Raw genomic sequence first — 6,754 nt, 5'->3', positions numbered from 1 at the left:
ATTAACGGAATATAGAATAATGGGCAAAAATTGCAGAATAAAAGGTAAAAAAAAAAAAAAAAAAGAGAAAAGAAAAGAAAAGAAAAAGAGCATAATTGGGTGCCTAAATATAAAGAATAAAGAATATTGGAAAATATACAAAATAAAAATTAATGATAATTATCCATATAAAAAGAATCTATCAATACGAAACACATAATAATCGTGCATAATCAACACGAAGAACGTTGGAAATAATTAGCATGATAACTTGACGTTATGTAATAAAAATAACGACGTCACGAATTTTGATGGGTTTTTTTGCCAAAATCTTGAGTTTGCGTCGCTTCTACAGGGAAAACGAAGTCGGTGACCATATTTTTTTTAACATCATCTAATTCGTAAGACAAAGAGGAAGAAAATATTAATTTAAACAAAAATTCTATGGAGCGGTTTACGTGATTTATACCGGAAACCGAAAATTGTAGAAGAAAAATACAGATTTCCCCTATATATTCAATGTAATTAAGTACCCTCTCGGACCATTTTAAAAATGAATTTTTCTCGAAAACGAAGTCGGTGACATATACTTTTTTTTACATTTTCTGATGTATATTTTCAATATCTAATCGAGTTCTAAATTTTTAAAAGATCTATGGACATGTTCATTTACTGATCCTTGACCTTAAAGTACAACACATGTAAATGTCTATGCACGATTATTTTCAATTTTATTTTCAACCAATAATGTTGCCTTCTGTGTTCATATCTTCTTCCTCACATATGAATAAATCATGGTCGTCGCAATCCACATCATGCCATCGATAATGATCATTTGCATAGAGAAAAACGCAGTGCTCATCGTTGCCTTGATGATCTGGCTGATTATCACCCCAATTTGTAAAGTTAGGTTTTGTAGCCTTTTGTACCCATTCCCATTCATCAAGAGCTGCCTCGTCAGTTAGGCCAATGAAATAATTATAATTGTTGTCTATGAAAAAATAGATATAAAAATGTATTTGTAATTTCCTTAAACAAAATAAAATGTGTTATATTAAATGAATCAGTAGTGATATTTATCTGTAAATCGGATCTTACAAACATCAACCAAGAATAATAAACAATGCAAACAAGATGATTGGTGTAGAATGACCAAACCGCTTCTTTATCGAAAACAATTTTACATCTTAAAGTTTGAGAGCGTGTTTAATTTTTGGTTAGCAAAGCATAATACTGTTGAGTCAAACATATTTGATGATTTCATGTATCTTCTCGAATGTTTTATGGATGGATAAATACCAGGCCATAGCTGTGCACTATAAATTGATGTATTAATTTTCCAAATTGGTTAAAAACACATTTAAGTTTAAGAACGATTACCTTAGCCGTATTTGGCACAACTTTTTGGAATGTTGGGTCCTCAATGCTCTTCAACCTTGTACTTGTTTGGCTTTTTAACTTTTTTATCTGAGCGTCACTGATGAATCTTGTGTAGACATTGAATTATGACCTTGGTACTTTAAATAACTGTTTTACTGATTTAATTAATGAATTCAAGTAATAATTTGAGTTATGAATTATATTAAGTTGAACGACCCGAAGACAACTCTGTATTTAAACAATATCTAACTCGTATATTAGACTTCCAATAAGCAAAAACCCAGTTGTTATGTAGAAATGGGAAAATATTTGTGTCTTGCTACAGACAAGTGCATGGATAGAATAAGCAAATTACCATTTGCATGCCTCAATCGAGCGTTGTCCTGTAAAAATCTGTTTGTCTCAGCATCTTGTATTTCCGCCAAATGTCCACCAAAAACACGGCATCGAAACTGAAAAAAAAATTATAACAAATGAGGCTTTCTCATTGAATCATATTTGCACTTCAAGTTTTTTAAGTCCTTATTGAACATTTAAAATAGTCTTGATCATGTTATAAAGAGCCTAAGTTACTTTATACATGTTGCCGTTTGTTAGTTCAAAACTGTTTAAACATATTGAAGGATCCGGATGAAATTTACAAAACAGGGCCTTTTATAGCTGACTATGCGGTATGGGCTTTGCTAATTGTTGAAGGCCGTACAGGGACCAGTAGTTGTTAAATTCTGTGTCATGTTGGTCTCTTGTGGAGAGTTGTTATATTAGGAATCATACCACATCTTCTTTTTTTATATTGATAAGCAAAATGTGCAAACATTTAAAGAATAGAGATGGTGGTGATAAATGGCTATTTACCAGCCAGCGGCAAATTAATATGCTTATTCATTAAGAGGAAATGTAAATGTAAAATAAATATTAACCCAACTGTGTACATGACCCACACGCTATATATGGCAACAGGTATACCGCTGTTCGAAATTCATAAATCGATTGAGAAAAAAAACAAATCCGGGTTACAAATTAAAACTGAGGGAAACACATCAAATATAAGAAGAGAACAATATACACAACAGAAACACAACTTTAAAATGTAACACACATAAACATGAACTATAATATAACAATGACTATTTCCTGACTAGGTGCAGGACATTTTAATAAAAAAAAATGGTGGGTTGAATCTCTTTTGTTTTGTTCTGTTGCGCATGCCACACCTCCTGCTTTTATGGCAATGTTAAATATAACATTAAAATAACAGTACATGTCTTACATGATACGACTACATAACTAATAAATGGGAGAACATATAGGACAGAGAAACGCACGAATAATAGCTAACAAAAGGTGCCAGGTTTATAATTTAATACGCCAGACGCGCGTTTCGTCCCCACATGACCAACCAGTGACGCTCCGATGAAAAAAGTTCGAAAGCCAAAAAAAGTACAAAGCTGACAAGCATTGAGGACCAAAAGTTCCAAAAAGGAGTAGTAAAAAAAATGCAGTAAGACCCCTTTTTGGCCCCAAAATATAAAAGTTTTACAAAGTTGTTGAAATAAAAACTTTTAGTTATTTTTTGGAAGATATAATGCTTCTTCTACATAAATAAGGGCTGGTTTTGGCAGTACAATGCACATATATTGGTGACTTGCATCAATAAGTCATGTTAAATTACTGAAATCTTCACAATTTCAGCATTTTAGTTAAATTTTAGACGGTTTCCGTCATAAATGAAAATGGCCGCATTCGTGTTCATTCTTGATTGAAATGTAAGTTGTGTTTTATGATAATACATAACATATATAAAGGTCGAGGATGAACACGGATGCGGCCACAGTTATTTTTGACAAAAACCATATGAAAAGTGAAAGTTTTTGGCAGATTTGATAGATTTTTCATATTTAAGCTAGAATCGGAGCGTTTTTAATGAGTGAATCAGATAAAATCTTTCACAATCAATTTAAATAGACATTTAAGTGTTTAAAAAGTGTCCAAAATCTTTCGTCGGATGAACTTGAAATTTGAGGCCAAAACCGGCCCTTACCGGACCTACTCCTTTGTGCCTAGTACGGCTAGGATTTTCTGCCTGGGATAAGAACATCCTTATCATTTAGAATGATTCATTCTTTTGCAAACAGTAAATCTTTATAAAAGGATTATGCAATAGATATAAATGATAGCACCGAAGAGACTAACTACAAAATAAAAATGGATTGATAAATTACCTACACCAGCATATAGAAAATCACAGCCGCTTTAAACTAATCGATAAACGCACAAATTTAAGTGACGTGACATTTCAATTTCTAAAAATTTCCCCCAAAAAGAATAGAATCAGGATAGAATTCTAGATTAGGTTTGTAATGTTGATATAACATTTATTAATAACAGTGAAAATTAAAATGATACTAATTAATATCAAATTGTGGTAGTAATTAGATAATTTATTTATTATCTAGCTATGTTGGTATTTCTACTAAATCAAACTGTAAACCAAATATATCGTATAATTTCAAGGAAACCAAACTAAAATCTAATAAATGAACTGGATGATTAATTATCTTTACCATAACACACGCGTCGGATTTTAAATATGCTATTTAACAAGGTTGATTTTTTTAAACAGTCTGCAGGGAGACATGTAACCTTAACCGGAAACATCCGAGTCGACCAGTTATTAAGTTTGCTTTTACTATTAAATGTTGCGTGCTTAGCGGAAAAGCAGCAAATACCAATTTTAATGTATTTGGTAACCCCAGCAATGTATTACGCAGTTGAAACGTGCTAAAGTGGCAATTCAAACCTTCTCAAACACATGTTAGAAGTAGATTATGTTATTGAAATTGCTTTAAAGTCTATACAGGTATTTTATATAGATTATTGTAAGCAGACCTTGACTATAATTCCTATCAAGTATTTATTAATGCCTCTTTCGACAAAACAGCCGTTTCAAATTGGCAGTGAGGAATTTCTATTGTGAAGCGACAGATTACCGCCATTTAATACTTACGAAAATGCCTATTCCAAGTAAGGAATATGAAAGTAGTTGTCCATTCGTTTGATGTGTGAGCTTTTGATATTGTAATTTGATTATGGGCTTTCCGTTTTGAATTTTCCTCGTAATTCAGTATGTTTGTGATTTTTTTTCTCACATGATTGTTATAATTGAACCATCATAATTTAATAACATTTTTTATATTGTTCTCGATAAATCATAAGACCGTCTTTATTATTCGAAACCATTGCATTACCTCTGCATTTGTCCAACTTTCCTCTTCTGTAGAAAACATATAACATCTATCCCGGAAATGCATCCAACCATGTCGGCATCCTTCATCCAGTAAAACTGAAACAAAGGAAATGTCTACTTAAGGCGAAGTGTACGTAATTAAACTACACAATGGATTTTTTTTTAAATTTTACATCTAGATTCTGCTTGTAAATATAAATCGGAAAATAAAATAAAAAAAGGGGGTAACCGTTTTCGTTTTTGAGATACGAGCTGTTGAAGTTAACAGTATCATACACCAAAATTACAAAGGATATATATAGGAAAAATCGTGAAATTCGGCAAGAATTGTTACATTTCCAAGATTTTCTATTATATTAGACAATCGATTTTTTTTTAAATTTATGAGACGATTCTAAAATGTCTGAGGAATCGATTGGTGCAAAGAAAGTCCTTAGCAACCGTGCTACTTTTCAAGCTATACACTGTTAAAGTTGAATCTTGAGTGTAAAAAAACAAAAAACAACGACAACGTTGTTGACGTCGCAGCAACAGTTACGACGCTTCATATAGTTCTACACTTGTATGAAATATATACCGTTTTGTTGGAGTTTGTGTTGCTCGGTCTTTAGTTCATTATAGACCGCAGAAAGTACTTTCTCTTTCGTGTGTCCTTTCTTGGAGTAAGGGAGATAACTTGCGTAACTAACGACGAACGTTTTTAATCCCGTATTCCGCTAGAGGCGTGCAATTACGTACACTTCGCCTTAAGGATGTTCGCTGCTCAGTTTCAAAATAATTAACTTTCTATAAAACTAGTATATATTGATAGGGGATTCATTGAGTATCCAAAAAAGCTAAAAAAAAAAAATATATAGGGGTCAATGAGCTTGTTTTCGAGATATAAGCCATCAAAATTTTGGCGGGAAAATGTTCTCTCTCGATTTTTCATAGCTTTATCATTGACCAGTTAAAGTTCTCAAAAACTATTAATAAATAAATAAAATTTTATAAAACTTTGACAAACGGCTTGTAATCATACATGAAAAGATTTATGAAAATAAAAATGGGGGTTCATGGGCAAAATATTTTAAGGCATTCAAATGGATAAAACCAGAGGATTTCGAAAATCTGACAAAAATTCCAAAACATGGCAAGCAAACATCCTTAAATGCAAAGTTTCAAATACAAATTTTAGGTAAAAGGAATCATAATAGGAGATATTAACAATATATAAGAAAAATCAAACTGCAGAATGATAGTTCTTTATACTTCCAATCCATAAGTCCAAAACTATTGCAAAATTGTGAGATTGAATATAAGGAGAGTATTTAAATGTTTGTTAATAGACATCGAATAAATGTGGAATATTATCATGGCGGTTTGATTAACAATTATAGTGAATACGTTCTTCTTATAAAAAAGCTCTACACTCTAAATGTATACCGTGGAGCTAACATGCAGTCAAATGTGGCATTATAAACCTAGGATCAACATAGAATGAATCAGTGGGAGTTTTTGTTAATAACTGTAACACTTATAACCAAAACTGTCAAAAAAAAACACCATCAAACTGAATAAACGAACTCTTTTAACCTACGATCTGCAACTACTTCTTTAAAGAAATTTTTACTCTAACGAATCCAATAATACCATTATCCACTTATAAGATTTGTGTACAACTTGATAAATTTCTGATGATTTTTACTCACGTGCAGATGAAAATGAGAAAACACAGAGCCTTAGGAATTTAAATAATTGAGACATGTCCAAATGATCCAGAGATAACCGCAATGTGAATAGGTTCAATATATAGTAGTACAAACAACACAGAACTAGATCACGTATATAGAAATACCTGACATATTAGATATTTATCAAATCCTTGAGATGGAAAGTCCTTGAACTTGTGCATTTGGTATTGTCTTCTAGTGATATAGAATGGATACAGATAAATTGCATATCAAATGTTTACAAACGCATCTAATATGTACTATACATGATTTACATTATGATATTGTTTTAATCTCGCTATATGCTGACGAACAAGGATTAACGACCATGTTTACGTAAACACCGTATGTCTCTCTACAATCTACAACATGCAAATCGAATCCGTGTACGGGGTACTAGTTCAATGAAGATTTACTGGTTGACAAATAAGATGTA

General features: G+C 31.8%; 1 long non-coding RNA gene across 1 annotated transcript; it reads right to left on the bottom strand.

Annotated features, from left to right (window-relative positions):
• Positions 1 to 693: 693 nt before the first annotated feature.
• LOC143052688 (uncharacterized) lies at positions 694 to 6,455 on the bottom strand. The gene is made up of 4 exons (XR_012971207.1): positions 6,298 to 6,455; positions 4,608 to 4,702; positions 1,715 to 1,811; positions 694 to 970 (listed from the first exon to the last, which is right to left on the bottom strand). It is a non-coding gene; the product is annotated as an uncharacterized LOC143052688 (long non-coding RNA).
• Positions 6,456 to 6,754: the final 299 nt, after the last annotated feature.

The sequence above is a fragment of the Mytilus galloprovincialis genome, chromosome 11, assembly GCF_965363235.1.
Source record: "Mytilus galloprovincialis chromosome 11, xbMytGall1.hap1.1, whole genome shotgun sequence".
Classification (NCBI taxonomy): Eukaryota; Metazoa; Mollusca; class Bivalvia; order Mytilida; family Mytilidae; genus Mytilus; species Mytilus galloprovincialis.
This window is presented reverse-complemented; position numbering and strand designations above follow the sequence as displayed.